Source organism: Petaurus breviceps, unplaced genomic scaffold, assembly GCF_028583685.1.
Source record: "Petaurus breviceps papuanus isolate PSGF00001 unplaced genomic scaffold, PetGlider_PUasm1.0 177, whole genome shotgun sequence".
NCBI lineage: Eukaryota > Metazoa > Chordata > Mammalia > Diprotodontia > Petauridae > Petaurus > Petaurus breviceps.
This window is the reverse complement of record NW_027185776.1, coordinates 5642676-5658410: the sequence shown is the minus strand read 5'-3', so window position 1 is coordinate 5658410 and position 15735 is coordinate 5642676. Positions and strand designations below refer to the sequence as shown.

At 42.1% G+C, this 15735-nt stretch overlaps 3 pseudogenes; 1 reads left to right on the top strand and 2 right to left on the bottom strand.

The window, feature by feature from the left end:
- The window catches only part of LOC138159720 (nuclear nucleic acid-binding protein C1D-like), a 4576-nt pseudogene extending 1534 nt beyond the window's left edge, over nucleotides 1-3042 (bottom strand).
- LOC138159722 (tumor protein D54 pseudogene) lies at nucleotides 93-2096 on the bottom strand (annotated as a pseudogene).
- A 1046-nt stretch (nucleotides 3043-4088) lies between the features above and the next one.
- Nucleotides 4089-4891, top strand: LOC138159719 (mediator of RNA polymerase II transcription subunit 19 pseudogene; annotated as a pseudogene).
- Nucleotides 4892-15735: the final 10844 nt, after the last annotated feature.

The following is a 15735-nucleotide window of genomic DNA, read 5'->3' as shown; positions in this document are numbered from 1 at the left end:
ATACATTTCATCTATAAACTTTAGCATGAAATATCTGTGTACAAAACTTTTTTGTTCCCTGTTTTACTCAAATCCAGCAGCAAGTATCTATGTGTAGATGGATATGAATTTTCAAAACTGAACTCTGTCCATTTCCTGATTTGAATTATCATTATATTGGTTTTTTTCTGCAGCGTTGCTCATGACAAGTTGAGAGGATTCTTGAACTTGTTCTGTGGCAGAGTAAAGCTCCAAAGGGGTCTAGAAAGGAGCATGATCCTGCAGAAGTTTTTTGCTGCTTCCTGTTGGTGAAGGAAGGTTGTCATTGCCATTTTCCCTCCCACCAATGACTCTGGACTTTCCCAACTTGATCTTCAAAACACTTGAAAGTTGCAGAGTTCCTTATATCTCCAAGTTTCCTTCTGATAGTAGAGACTACATTGGACAGGGCAGCTAAAGTCTTCTGTCCTGCCTGGGAGAGAGTTTCCTGAGTCTTCTTGTAAAGGTCAGAGTGTGTCACTTTCTTATTCTACTTTCACAGACATTTTCACATAGGCATTGGAGACCTGAATATCATGCCAGCTCTATGAAAGATATTCTTCAGTCCATCCAAGGGAGACAGGCCCAGTTTTCTCTTCAGCTCACTACAGGGTCTCTCTTTGGCTGCCAGGACCTGCCAAAACATCACAATCTCTTCTTCCACCTTAGTAAGTTCAGATCTGAGCTCTTCTTCCTCTGCCTCTGTCAGGTCCTCAGGAATGGATGGCCTCCTGGCAGTCCCTATAGCCACAGGCACATCTTTCATGGTATCTGATACCTTTGTTAAGAGAATTCAGGTTGAAATCTAGGCTGGAGGAATCCAGATAGAGGCTTTATATGGGCCAAGGGCTAAGGCCAAGCCTGGTGTCCATTGCTTCCACTGGGGTCCAGAAGACTTGGCATGCTGTTGCATGTAATCTTACTAGTATTGTTATGTGATTGTAGCAAAACACAAAACACAATACAATAAAGTCCCAATTAGTGCATCATTCAAATTAGCACTTGCATATTTCCATTGACTGAAACAGATTATTATATTTTATATAATTATAATTATAACTTCAAATAATGCCCATTTAAATACATGCAGCCATTTCAAGGGATTCATTATTTGCCCCAATAAGGATCTAGATGTAGTCTCTGAAGAATTAAAAATAAATATCACACAAAGAATAATACAAAGATATTTGGTGGGTATCAGCAAGTTGTAACATATAAACCACATCCCAGTCAATTGCCAGTCATCCTAACTTTTGTCTTGTCCCTGGACTTCAGTGACTCTGGAAGACAGAGTGAGGCTGATAACTTTATGGAGCTCTGCCTCATTTAAGTCCAGTTCATGATCCAGTCAGGACATTACTCTATGATGTCATCGGTCCTCTTCAAAACAAACAACAAAAACAACAACATAAACCAATGAAGGACTCAGAAAAATAGGAATAAAAGATGTCACCAAGCAATTATATGATAGGAAGAGAAGATGGCCTAGTCATATCGTGAGAGTGAGATATGACAATAGAAAGCCAGAGCATTCCACTCAACCTTCATGATGTGAAGAGAATGGAAGGAAAGCCTCTAGTCTTTTGAATAGGCACATATGGAGAACTTATGGGAAGACATACATAAAAGCTGCACAAACTGGGCAAGTGTGGATGGGTTACGATCTGTATCCTCATAGAGAATAGCCATATCACTGAGATCTCAGATCCTTTTGAATATATGAGTGTTTCTTCTACCAGCCTAGGGAATTTACACTTTCTTATCATTGGTTTTTAATGTAGTCATTTTGTGTGGCTTTGATTCTCAGTCTAAGTGGTCCTCAGGTGGTCTTACTTGGTCAGATGCAGTCAAATTGGCATAGGTCTTTCAGCACTTCTTAAACTGTGGGTTGAGATGCCATGTGGGGTCTTGACCCATAGTTTAAGAAGCACTGAAGGGTTCCCAAGGGGAAAAAGTTTAAGAAATCCTGGTCCAGGAGATCACAACAATTAGCAGATTCTCAGGGGTGGCCTGATGAAGGATTGGAAGTTTATTTCCCTTGGTTCCAACTTGGTAAGGAGTAGTATTTCTCACCTCATTGTCTTTGTATTGTCCTATTGAGGGGAGAAAGTGTACCCCACACATGTTAGCATCCTGGGTCAAAGCAAATTCTGATGGTTCTGGGTTAGTTTGGGGTTCTTCCCCATAATATTCATTTTATTGCGTATCTGTGAATACTGGAATACTACTGTCTCCAAAGAATTTATGATGAGTATCATGCAAAAGACAATGGAAGGACACATGGTGGACACATGACAAATTATTCAAGAGAAGTAGTATACAGCGGGATAAGATGGACAGCTTGAATCATCATTAGTATCCATTCAATATGAAGAGAACAAGAGTATATGAGGAGGACTACACAATTTGTGTATCCCTTTGTGTTAAATTAATGGGAGGGCATGGATGAACATTACATGGGATAACTAGACATGGGTGGGTTGCAATCTGCATGGTTGTAAGCAGGACACAGATTAATGGAACTACAGATTCATTGGAGTTTGGAATATCATAACATGTTTTTTCTCAGCTGTTTCTTTTTCTTTGGCATTTCTATTTGTTGATTATTTTGAGAGATAGATGAGGAACCTAGCTGAGAGAAATGATTGCTTTTCTCTTATATTAATAATGCAATTGCTAATATTGAGGAGATTTGGGATTTTATCCCTTCCTATTTTCTTATTCTCTACTAGGTCAAATTAGCCTCTGGAAAATAGGGCTGATAATGAGATTGGATTTAACATTCTCCTCCATCTTGTTTAGACCCCACCCAACTGGGGAAGGCCATTGTGCTCTACTCAGGCTTGGGGAGGGGGAGGAGGATGTGGGAGTTGGCATAGATCTTTTGTCTAGTTTGCCCAAGATTAGGGGTAGTCTGGGGGTAAGAGTGACATAATCAAAATTGGGGGGGGGTAAGGGGATGCAGCAGGGAGGCGAAAGGCAGTCCCTCATTAGAATAAGTTCACATATCATTATAATATTCATTCTTCTTGAAGAGGTTACCATAAAGAGGGTTAGGGTTGCTCTGGAGACCCCAAAATACCAACACGCCGGGTCCTGCTGAATGAATTTGACTCAAGTCTTCTCAGCCAAAGAAAAGTAAAGTTTATTAAAAGTTCGTTTGTATTGGACACAGAGTAAGTCTGTGCTAGGTCATTCTATGGCACTCTCACACACATGGAGGGAAGATGCGGTCTTATATACAGAAAGGTTGTGGGAGGAATATAGGGGTGGCCTAGAGGAGGAGTTTGGGGAGGGTCTTCAGGAGAAGTCAGATGAGGTCAATGAGTGATTAAGGATGGGAAGTTGCTGGAGGTTACCTGGAGACTACAGAAAATGGTGGGCTAGGCCAGTTCAAGGGTGGATTGATATTTTGATAGGCTCAAGGGTGGGGAGTCTAGTAACAGAGATCTGGGCCCAGCCACAATGTAAGGCTTATGGCCTCATGCAAATGCATCATCAAATGGGATGATTTACTCAGATTTCAAGGAGGGTTCCCAGAGCCTGTACTTCAAGGACTCAAGGAGAGCTCAAGAGCATTCCCAGAGCCTGCATCTCATCATTCCCCCCCTCAAACAAATGGGACCCAGCTTCTGAAAGTACTTCTTGCTGGCACTGGGTGTAGAGCTGTCCCTGCCTCTCTGAGTCCCGTTCAAGGGGTCAGACTTCACATTCACGGGGTCAGACTCTGGAACATGGATGCTGCCAGGTCCAGTAGGCTGGAGAACTTAGACTCAGTCAGAAATTTGCATAGCCTTAGTGGTCATCCAGAGGTTGATGGCTTGAACCCTGGAGGAGACAAACCTGGCAAACAAAGACCAAACAGGCACCAAAAAAAGAATAGAGGAAACACAGTTTCTCTGGTTGGAATTAAAGATGACTATGGCAAGGTCAAAACAATGTCAGATATCCCTTTCCTTTCTAAATTGCTCCATGGACATTTAGCACATGGAAAGCAATAGCAGCCACAGAATCTAGTAGTTTTCAAAAACAGGCAATAACGGCCAGACTCCGAGTGGGCGGAGGCAGCAGCAGCGGTGGCGGCAGAGCGGTCGACGCGATGGAAAACTTCACAGCGCTTTTCGGTGCCCAGACTGAGCCGCCGCCGCCGCCACCAGCCGCGCTGGGCTTTGGGCCGGGGAAGCCTCCCCCTCCGCCGCCTCCTTCCCCGGGTGGAGGCCCCGGAACGGTCCCGCCGCCCGCCGCGGCCCCAGCTCCTCCTGGAGCTAACAAGGCCGCAGCTGGGTGCGGGCCCTTCTACCTTATGCGGGAGCTCCCAGGCAGCACAGAACTGACAGGCAGCACCAATCTGATCACACACTACAACCTGGAACATGCCTACAATAAATTCTGTGGGAAGAAGGTGAAGGAGAAGCTGAGTAATTTTCTGCCAGACCTTCCGGGGATGATCGACCTCCCTGGCTTCCATGACAACAGTGGCCTCCGTTCTCTCATCGAGAAGCCTCCCATCCTTGGGGGCTCTTTCAACCCCATCATGGGCACCATGTTGACTGGCTTCAGCCTGCATGCCGGCCCGCTGCCAGAGCAGTGTCGACTGATGCACATCCAGCCCCCCAAGAAGAAGAATAAGCACAAGCACAAACAGAGTCGTACCCAGGACCCTGTCCCCCCAGAAACTCCATCCAATTCGGATCACAAGAAAAAGAAAAAGAAAAAGGAAGAAGATCCTGAGCGGAAAAGGAAGAAGAAAGAAAAGAAGAAGAAGAACCGACACAGTCCGGAGCACCCCGGTAGGGGCAGCTCCCAGGCCAGCAGCAGCAGTAGCCTGCGTTAACAAGACCGTTGGACAACACACAGGCCAGGGGAGATCTTTTCTTCTACACTGAACTTGCCAACAGAAGCAGCCTTGGAGGCTAGAGGGCATACTGCCCTTGGAGCATTCCCCTCTGATTGGGGGAAAATGCAGGCCAGGCCAGTTCTGGCTGGGGGCAAGTGAGGTAGATTCACTTGGGGTGAGAAGGGCAGTGCCTTTGTAAAGCACAGCCCAGTCAGCTGTCCCAGTGGAGCCACTTTTCCCTTCCCAAGGAGCCTTCTCTCCATGTCTTTTTGTACAGTTTGTCTGCTTTGAGATTTGGATTGGTTTATTGGGGCTTGGTTTCTTTTTTAAAGATTCATATTGTACCAAAAAAAAAACAACAGGCAATAACTCCCAGAGCCTGTTCTTTCCTTCCATCATCATAGAGAGTGAAAGGTTTTTCCTAGACTGGGTAAAGCTGGAGTGTTGGTCAATTTAGTTTTCAAAGTCTCAAAAGCTTTCACCTGGTTGTCTGGGCCTTGAGTAGTAATTAATGATTGTAGTCCCTCCCAGGCCTTGGGTTTAACTGGATATAGACCATGATGGGGAGACATTTTAGGATCTTGAAGTCAGACAAATACTGGCGTGGCAGAAGTAGCTCACCCAGGAATTTCCTGATCCCAACTATTGACTCAACTATCTCCCACACTTCTGAGGGAACATGGGGAGATCTTGGAGGCTTAACTAGAGAAAACTGGCTTCCCAATTTCACCAACAGGTCCCTTCCCAACAAGGGGACAGGATAAGAGGAAAGCATAAGGAAGGAGTGTTCAAGCAACAGATCCTCAAGTAGGTAGGAGACTGGGTATGTCTGGAGATATCCCTTCAGTTTCCCCTTCTAATGCCCCTGACATGACTGGTCAAGGGGAAGGTAGAACCAATTGGTTAGAGCAGAGAACTTAGCCATAATAAAGTGGATAACCTTACCTTCAGCCTTGATGCTTGCCCAGAGCTCAGCAAGGGAAATGGAGAAGGTGGGAGCACTGCCAAGTCCCAGGCTTCCCCATCATTCCAAGTCTTGAGAAGACTGGAGGACAGGGTACTGGGAGGTGGCTCTACCACTTTTACCTCAGTAACCATCCTTCCTCCAATGTCCCTCCTGGTCAGATGGGCACAGTTCTAGAGGTGTTGGTTTCTGGGGCTCCCTCTGGGGGGGTTCCTTCCAGAATCAAGCATGTTCTCTGTCTCTGGTTCATTCCCTGCATTCTTTCTCCTCTGCTGCAACCAGGTCTCTGTTATTAAAGACTCCAAAGGCCATCTCCAGTAATTGGGCCTGAGGTGTTTGGGGTCCCATTGCCAATTTCTGCAGTTTCCTCCTAATATCTGGGGCAGACTGACTAATGAAATACATGTTAAGGATTGCTGCCCCTTCTATAGAGTCAGGATCTAAATGTGTATACTTCTACAAGTCTATCTAGGAAAAGGGCAGAGTTTTCTTAATTTGTCTGAGAAATTTCTCTAACTTTCTGATAATTTACTTGTTTTTGAAATTCAGTTTTTAGGCCTTCTAACAGGCAAAGTGCCATATGTTTTCTCTTCTCCCTATCCTCCCGGATTTGATAATCCCATCCTGGGTCACTAGTGGGAACAGCAGCCATTCCTGGGGGTATTTTCTGGGGTCATTGCTAGCCAAACAATCCCTAAATTTTTGGACTTGTTCTTAGATTCTCTTCTTCTCCTCAGTGGAACAACAGGTAGAGAAGAGGATATGCAAATCACCCCAAGAAAGCTCAAATTGTAGGGATATGTCCTAAAAGCCTTCAGTAAACTTTGTAGGATTTTCGGAGAACTTGCCCCATTTTTCTTTAATTTGATTGACATCCAAAATGGAGAATGGAACATGCACTCTAGTTGTCCCACCAGAAGAGATAACCACTTCACTTAAGGGGAAAAGTCCTGAAGGTGCTGTGGGGACAGGGGCTTGGGAAGGGAGACTGGAAGTCCCAATTCCTGTGAGGGAGTGAATGAGGGGTGCTGGCTGAACTGGATCAGACTGTAAGACTGGGGGATACAGCTTGCAAGAGGGAAGGTCAGCTGGCACATGAGGAGGGGAAGGGGTCAGAAGAGGAGATACCTCTATGACTTCTGTGGGGGTAGAGCCTGAGGCCTGAGTGGGTGTTGCCTCAGAGAGAGGGGCCACAGAGGGAGGCACCTCAGTAAGACCAGTGGCTGGGACCTGAGCAAGGGTCCCTGAGTGAGGAGGGGCCATGCTGGGAGATGCAGGGTAAGAGATATGTATGGTGTAGAAGGCAGGAAATGAGGGGTGTTGGGCTAGAGGAAAAGGAAAGAGAAACCAAAGGAAAAAGGGTGGGGGAGCTGCCTCAGTGAGACTGGTGACTGGGACCTGAGCAAAGTTGCTGAGGGGGGAAGGGCTGGGGCCGAAGCCATAGGAAAAAGGTCACCTCTTTGGTGAGAGGCTCTAGCTTCAAGTATCTCACAATCTTTCCTGAGAACCAAGTTCTGAGAAAGTTCAACAAAGGCCATTAAGTAGGCAACTTCAATCCATCTTCCTTCTCTGTGACAGTATGATTTTAACTGCAAGAGAGTATTATCTTTTAAAGTCCCCAAAACAGGCCACGATTCATCATCTTCTAGGTGATATGCAGGCCAAACAGTGTTGCAAAAAAACACCAATTTTTCCTTTTTAAGGTCTCCAGAGAAACTAAAATTTTTCCAATGTTGTAAAAGACAACCTAAAGGCAAACTTTTGGGAGCTACAGGCATAGGGCCTGGAAGTCCCTTCCTCCATAAAGGAAGGTTTGAGAGTAAGCCTTGAAAAACAAACCAAAAACCCCACAAAAAAGTACCTGAAGTTTTCCCAGTTCCATAGCGCTGAGAGAATTGAGAGAATCTGGCTTACACTTCCAGATGGGGAGTCTGTCCTTGTCCTCCATTCTTCAGAAGCTGTGCACATGTCCATGTTCTCCAAAATAACTAAACAGGACCTGAGTACCTGAGGTCAGGCTGAGCACAAAACAGCCTCCTAGCTGTGTGACCTAATGAGACCTGAGATGTCAGGCCCCCCAAAAAACACACACAAAAAAACCACAAAACAAAAAACTGCACTTCCAAGGTACTAGGGAAAGAGAGGCTTCCGTACCTTCCAGTCCCAGCTGGAGAAGAGCTTGAGATTAGAAGTGTTCCTGGTCAGGGAACCATAAAAATGAAGAGGCACCCATAAAGAAGAGTCAAGCAGAGCTCAAGAGGATGCCCAGAGCCTGTACCTCATCATTCTCATTAACTATTAACCAAACAGAGTTGATTGCTATCTGTCAGCAATATCCAGTCTTCCAAGGGCGTAGAAGCATAGGCCTCCATGATCTGCCTTGGTTTAAGAGAGATGGTCAAATAATCATTCTTTTATTAATTATTCACTAACCAATATTAATAAAATTATTAATTGCCCAGAAATTACATCTCTTGAACTTCTCACACATTACATGGCTCTTTTAAAACCTCTGATTCTGCCATCTTGACTAAACATTCCTGTTACATGTCTATTACAATTTTTTAAAGTTATCTAAGAGAGTATAAAAACAAACTGGGTGCAGGCTCTGAGAACCCCCTTGAGCTCTCCTTGGATCTTTGAGGTGTAGGCTCTGGGAACCCCCTTGACCTCTGATTGAATAGTCTCATTTGATGAGGCATTTGCATGAGGCCATAAGCCTTTCATTGTGGCTCTGCCCAAACCTTTGTTACTAGCTTGGCCCTCCATTGTCCATCTACTTCCCACCCTTGAGCCTATCAAAATATCTATACCCAGGGCGGCTAGGTGGTGCAGCGAATAGAGCACTGGCCCCGAAGTCAGGAGGACCTGAGTTCAAATCAAACAAAAAAACTAGCTGTGTGATTTTGGGCAAGTCACTTAACCCTAACTGCCCTCCAAAAAAAAAAAGCAAAAAAAAATCTATACACAAAATCAACTGTTACCTGACCTCATTAACTCTTCCTGATGACCTTCCCCAAGCTCATTACTGGAGTATGACCTCATCTGACTCCTCTTGAAGACCCTCCCCAAACTCCTCTTCTAGATTCCTCCCACAACCTCATCTTGCTCCATAAGATGTGAGAGCATCATAGAATTTTCTAGCACAGAGTTACTCTGTGTCCAATATAAATGAACTTTTAATAAACTTTGCTTTTCTTTGACTGAGAGAAGACTTGAGTCGAATTCATTTTGCAGGACCCGGCATGCTGGTATTTTGGGGTCTCGAGCACCCTTACCCTCATCACAACTACAACCAGCCTAGCAGTAAATTGTAACAGGACCTCCTAGATTCTTAGAACTAGAAGGGAACTCAAAAGTCCTTTATACTTAAAAGTCCAAGATACTCTTTTCACAGTGGAGGAAACAAATGACTAGAGAAGGAAAGTTCTATTCCCAAGGTCACATAGTAAAAGAGTGACAGAATTCTAACAAGAATAAACTAGTGCTCTAGGTAGAGCCAAGATGGCAGAGTAAGATCACCCACCTTGGGGTGGGGGGAGGGGAGAGATGGGGAGAAAATTTGGAACTCAAAATCTTGTGGAAATGAATGTTGAAATTAAAAATAAATTAATTTTTAAAATTATTTTATTTATTTATTTTTAAAGCAATCAGGGTTAAGTAACTTGCTCAAGGTTATAGACAGCCAGTTATTTCTGGGTGTGGTACTGAGTATCTGAGCCCAGATTTGATCCAGGTCATCCCAACACTGGAGCCGGTGCTCTTACTCACTGAGCCACCTGGCTGCCCCTTAATTTTTTTTTTAAAGGAATACACTAGTGCTTTTTGTGCTAAATCACAGGAGGAACCAGGGAAGAAATAACAAGATAGAACTGAGGAGGGTGAAAAAAGGAAGATAAGTAGGCAAACCTAGAGAAAGACGAGGAAAGGGGCCTGTCTTTGGAAAGAAGATGTATCTAAAGAGAATCTTGAGAAAAAAAAGGATTCAAAGGCATCGTATTAAAAGAAAATTATAGGAGAGGAAGGGAAATTGAAGGAATCAGAATCAAGTAGGTAACTAAAACCTCACACTATCCCCAGGGAATAATTTGATCTACATTTGACCCGGATCCACAAGGAAGATAAGGTCCATCCTCCTCAAATTATTGTTAGTCAAGTTTTCTTAGGCTATCTCATTTTTCACTTCTCAGGGCACAGTAGAAGTAAACTAATCCAGACTCTACAGAGCTTTCCTCTTTTTGTACTGTAGATCCTTCCCCAAACCATTTTGAACCACCAATATCTGACAAAGGCCTAAAACCTGGATTGGTCAATCAATAGAGCCATTGTGGCCCATTTTGAGCTTAATCTACCATAATGCTTTTCAATTCTCTAGCATAATAGACATGCCTTGCTCTTTGAGTGAATTCAAAATGCTGTTTCCTGTGTCAACACTACAAGGTCAGATGAAGCTGACCAGAGCATTCTTCTGTTAATGACTACCAAGGACAAGTCCCCTTGACTAGACACTACTTGGAATAATGGAATTTTTATTATGTTTAGTTTTTTCTTTTGAGGGGGGAATGCAAGGCAATTGGGGTTAAGTGACTTGCCCAAAGTCACATAGCTAGTCAGTGTGATCAAGTGTATGAGGCCAGATTTAAACTCAGGTCCTCCTGACTCCAGGGCCAGTGCTCTATTCACTATACCGCCTAGTTATCCCCCCCCATTTTTGAGGGGGGATATTAATATTTTATGGACATATACTATGCTATATCATATTAATGGCATAGAAAACACAGATAACCTAGGTTGTAATTTCAATGGACACTTTGTCAGCTCTCTTATTGTATTTTCAACCTATTCAATTAAGAAAATTCCTTTCTCATACTATGGTTAAACATATATGTAGATCACAAATTTGAGTGACACAGATGTCCTGAGTTGTGATTGTTCTGAAAAGTATTTAAAGCTTCTCATTCTTTTATCAGACAGTGAAAATTTAAGTTTTTAGCTCTGTATATACAAGTATCTGTTAGCTTTAAGGGAATAAAACAATATGAATTTATATATCATCTAGTCTGTTTGCCTCTTTTAACCAAATTTTCAGGTCAATAGTACTTATGGTAGATGAGCCTTTTGTTGTATACATATGTTACTTTCTTAGAAGATAGTTCATTTGGCCTGAGACTTCCATCACCCAAAATAAAATTGGGGCATTCACATTTGATTATAGCTGATGTCTGTCAACTTTGCATTCTGGCTTCAGAATTCTGATCAATGCAGTGACGAGTAATTATTTCAGAGGGTTGATGGTGAAACATGCCCCTTGCCATAGAGGTAATAAACAAAAGTGTGAAATGAGGAACATATTATAAGACATAGTCAATGTGTTTATTTTGTTTAACTCTATTACAAGGGAGGGTCCTATTGGAGAGGGTAGTCATTGGGAAATGATAGAACTAAAACAGAAGAGCATTAGCAAAAAAATTTTTTTAAGATCTGTTATTAGCAGGGGCAGCTAGGTGGCACAGTGAATAGAGCACTGGCCCTGGAGTCAGGAGGACCTGAGTTTAAATCCGGCCTCAGACACATGACATGCTTACTAGCTGTGTGACCTTGGGCAAGTCACTTAACCCCACTTGCCTTGCCTTCCCCCCTCAAAAAAAAAAAAAGATATGTTATGGGAGTTGAAGGGATTGATGAATTGGGAAGCTAAAGTGTTTAGAGAAACTTCAACAGGAGTATTGAAGTCACCAAGTATAAAGGCAGGGATAGGGTGGCAGAGGAAGACTTTGGACTTGCTACCAAACTCTTTTAGAAAGGAGGAAGAGGAAATAAGATACACAGGCACTGGGGTATAGAAATCCATTTTGTCCTACTAGAAAGTTAGAGGGGGATGGAGGAGGATATAAGAGAAAGCAGATTGGGGGAAGGGGTATTCAGTAAGATCGCTATTTCAGGGTGGGGGGGGGTAGGGGAAAGACGGAGAAAATTTGTAATTCAAAATCTTGTGGAAATGAATGTTGAAAACTAAAAATAAACAAATTAAAAAAAATTTTTTAAAAGGAAGAAGAATGATTTGTAAGCCAATAAAGTGATGGCAATAAGGATTCTTGGATTGATTGCTTGATATAGATGAATGGAGTAAACCTCAAAGTAGGAGAGTTTGTTGAGTGTTTTTCTTTCCAGAGCAGAGCCTCTGGCAAGACCAATAGGAAACAAGGAGAATAATGACCCCTTTCCCTGGCAGAGTGTGATGCTAGCATAAGTGAAGCAATTCCCAGAATTGTTAAGGAATATGTCTTGTGGAAAAGGCAAAGGTTTCTTTGAATTCCAGAAAATTCAAAGTGTATAAGAAGAAGATATCTAAGATGAATGAATTTAAGAATTAAAAAGAATTTATCCTGGAACTCTTAAAATACTGTATAAAAGATCATAAGTCGATTCAAACACATATTATAAACTTATATTTTCTGGCAGACTCAGTGTATGATTTGAAAGCAAAATAATAATCATCTATACAACAGTATTTGGTGCCACCTGCTGCCATATAAGCAGAATTGCATATAGAAATAGGAACCTGACAGAACCACAGAGCATCTTAGAAAACCATACAAGACTGGAGCTGGAAAACTATTTATTTCTTTATTTTTTTACATTTTCCTTTTAAAATCTGAAACTTAAACATCAAAAAAGAGTATTTGCATATACATACACAACACAAAAAGATTATTCTCTGAAATCGTGAATCTCTATTTATACCACTCACTTTTTAATAAAGTATATAAAATACTACATTACTTTCTTTCCTTTTTTTGTAAATAGTATTTTATTTTTTTCCAATAAGATATAAAGATAGTTTTCAACATTCATTTTTTATAAGATTTTTAGTTCTAAATTTTTTTTCTCTCTTTCCCCCCTCCCCAAGATGGCAAACACTCTGATATAGGTTATATAACTACAATACTTTCAAATGTGTCCAGCAAAAAGACAAGGGAAAACAATCATTTAACCCAGGAACCTTGGAAGATCAGCAAGAAAGGTACATCTCACTGTGGTAAAAAGGGAGTGAATTCCAGGACAGGAAGCATCCCAGCAAGCCAGTAGCAAGCCCCAACTCAGCAAACCAGTGGGAAATCCTGAGCCCCAGTTGGGTGGAGTGGGCAAATAACAGTACCAGGACTTTCTCCCTACCTTAGAATAGCCAGTGAAATGGGTGGACTCCAGCTCTAAAAGCCTCTATCTGCTCCAGTGTAGCCCTGGAGAAATGCAAAGACATCCCACCAGGCCTCACCACAGGTCAGACACCAACACTAGGAGCCCAGCTCAGCACCACGTAGGCTGCCAGACCCCTGCGGCCTCCAGCAGTGCCAGCATCTCCCCACCCCCACCTCCTCAGCACAGCACCAGACATAAGAGCCCTTGGGCAGTTCGGCACCAGGTAAATAGCTAGGGCCTGCAGTCCGTGGCACAAGAAGCTTAAGCAGTGCTCCTTCCACCCCAGGAGAAGAACTCAAATTTAAAAGAAAGGAGAAAGAAAAAAAAAAGATGAGCAAAGAGCAACAAAGAAAGAACCTGACTACAGAAAGTTATTATGGTGACAAGGAAGACCAAAACCCAAACTCAGAAGAGGACAGCAATGTCAAAACACCTACGGGCAAAACCTCAAAGCAAAATGGGAAGTGGTCTCAAGCCCAGAAAGAAGGCTTGAGAAGAGCTTAAAATCATATAAAAGAGGTAGAAGAAAAACTGGGAAAAGAAATGAGAGTGATACAAAAGAATTAAGAAAAAAAAGTCAACAGTTTGGAAAACTGCTTAAAAAAATAGAATCAGCCAAATGGAAAAGGGAATACAAAAATCCACAGAAGAAAACAACTCTTAACAAGTACAATTGGCCAAATGGAAAAGAAAGTACAAAACTTGATTGAAGAAAAAAATACCTTAGAAGTTAGACTTGGGTAAGTGGAAGCTAATGACTCTATGAGGAATTAAGAATCAATCAAACAAATTCAACTGAATGAAAAATAGAAGAAAATGTAAAATGCCTCATGGCATTTTACAACCGACCTGGAAAATAGAACCAAGAGAGATAATATTAGAATCACTGGATTACCATAAAGTCATAATTAAAAGGAGGATCTGGACAGCATCTTTCAAGAAATTGTCAAGTGAAACTGCCCTGGTGTCCTGGAATCAGAGGGCAAAATGGGGATTGAAAGAAGCCACCAATTACTTCAGGAAAGAGATCCCCAAATAAAAACTCCAAGGACCATGATAGCCAAATTTCAAAACTCTCAGGTCAAGGAAAATATGCTAGAAGTGGCCAAAAAGAAACAATTCAAATATCAGGGAATCACAATCAGGATTACACAGGACTTGGCAGTTACAGCATTAAAGTATTAGAGGTCATGGAACATGATATTCTGAAGGGTGAAGGAGCTAGGACTACAATCAAGCACCATTTACCTGGCAAAATTAAGCATAATATCCCAGGGAGAAATGATCATTCAGTGAAATTGAAGGATTTCAAGCTTTCATAAGGAGAAGACCAGAACTAAACCAAAAATCTGACCTCCATTATTAAGACCCAAAAGAAGTATAAACAGGTAAAAAGGGAAAAGAAAACATAAGGGATTCCCTAGAGCTAAACTTCTCTACATAGAGAAATGATACTTGTAATTCTTAAAAATTTTATTATTAGTAGTACAACCAAAAGGACTACACATAGACAGAGGGTATGAGTATGAGGTGAATTTGGGGAATGACATAAAAAAAATCAAGAGATGTGAAAAAGGAGTGCAATGGGTGTAGAAGGAAAGGAGAGGTAGAATGGGCTAAATTATTTCACATGAAGAGGCAGGAAAAACCTATTACAGTGGGGGAAAATGAGAGGGTGGGCGATAAGCATCACTTGAACCTTATTCTCATCAGTACTGGCTCAAAGAGGGAATCACATACACAATCAGTTGAATTTAGAAATCTATCTTACCTGACAGGGAAGTAAGAAAGGAAGAGATTAAATAAAGGAGGGGTGGGTGGGTTTGGGACTGACAGGAGAGGGCAGATCAGGGGAGGTGGTAAACAGAAGCAAAACACTGGTGAGGAGGGGAAGGGTGAAAAGAGAGAGAGGACAAACAGGAAGAAGAATGGGATAGAAGGAAATACAAAAGTAGTAATCATAACTGTGAATGGGAATGGGAAGAACTCTCCTATAAAACATAAGCAGATAGAATGGATCAAAACCCAAAATCCTACAATATGTTGTTTATAAAAAACACACTTGAAGCAGAGAGACACACGGAGTAAAAGTAAGGGACTGGAGTAGAATATATTATGCTTCAGCTGAAGTAAAAGAAGCTTGGGTAGCAATCTCAATCTCAGACAAAGCAAAAGCAAAAACAGACCTAATTAAAAGAGATAAGAAAGGAAACTACATCTTGCTAAAAGGTACCATAGGTAATGAAACTATATCAATACCAAACATATATGCACCAAGTGGTGTAGCATCCAAATTCCTTTTCTTTTTTTTTTTTTTTTTTTTTGGCTTTTTGGAGGGGGGAAGGTAGGGGATTTGGGGTTAAGTGACTTGCTCAATGTCACATGGCTAGTTTTTGTGTTAAGTGTCTGAGTCTGGATTTGAAGTCAGGTCCTCCTGACTCCAAGGGCCTGTGCTCTATTCACTGTGCCACCTAGCAGCCCCTAGCATCCAAATTCTTAAAGGAGAAGTTAAGTGAATTACAAGAAGAAATAGACAGCAAAACTATTCTAGTGGGGGACCTCAACTGTTCACTCTCAGAACTCAATAAATCCAACCAAAAAATAAACTAGAAAGAAACTAAGGAGGTAAATAGCAAATATATAAAGAACTTAGTCAAATTTATAAGAATACAGGCTATTCTGCAACTGATAAATGCTCAAAGGCTATGAACAGGCA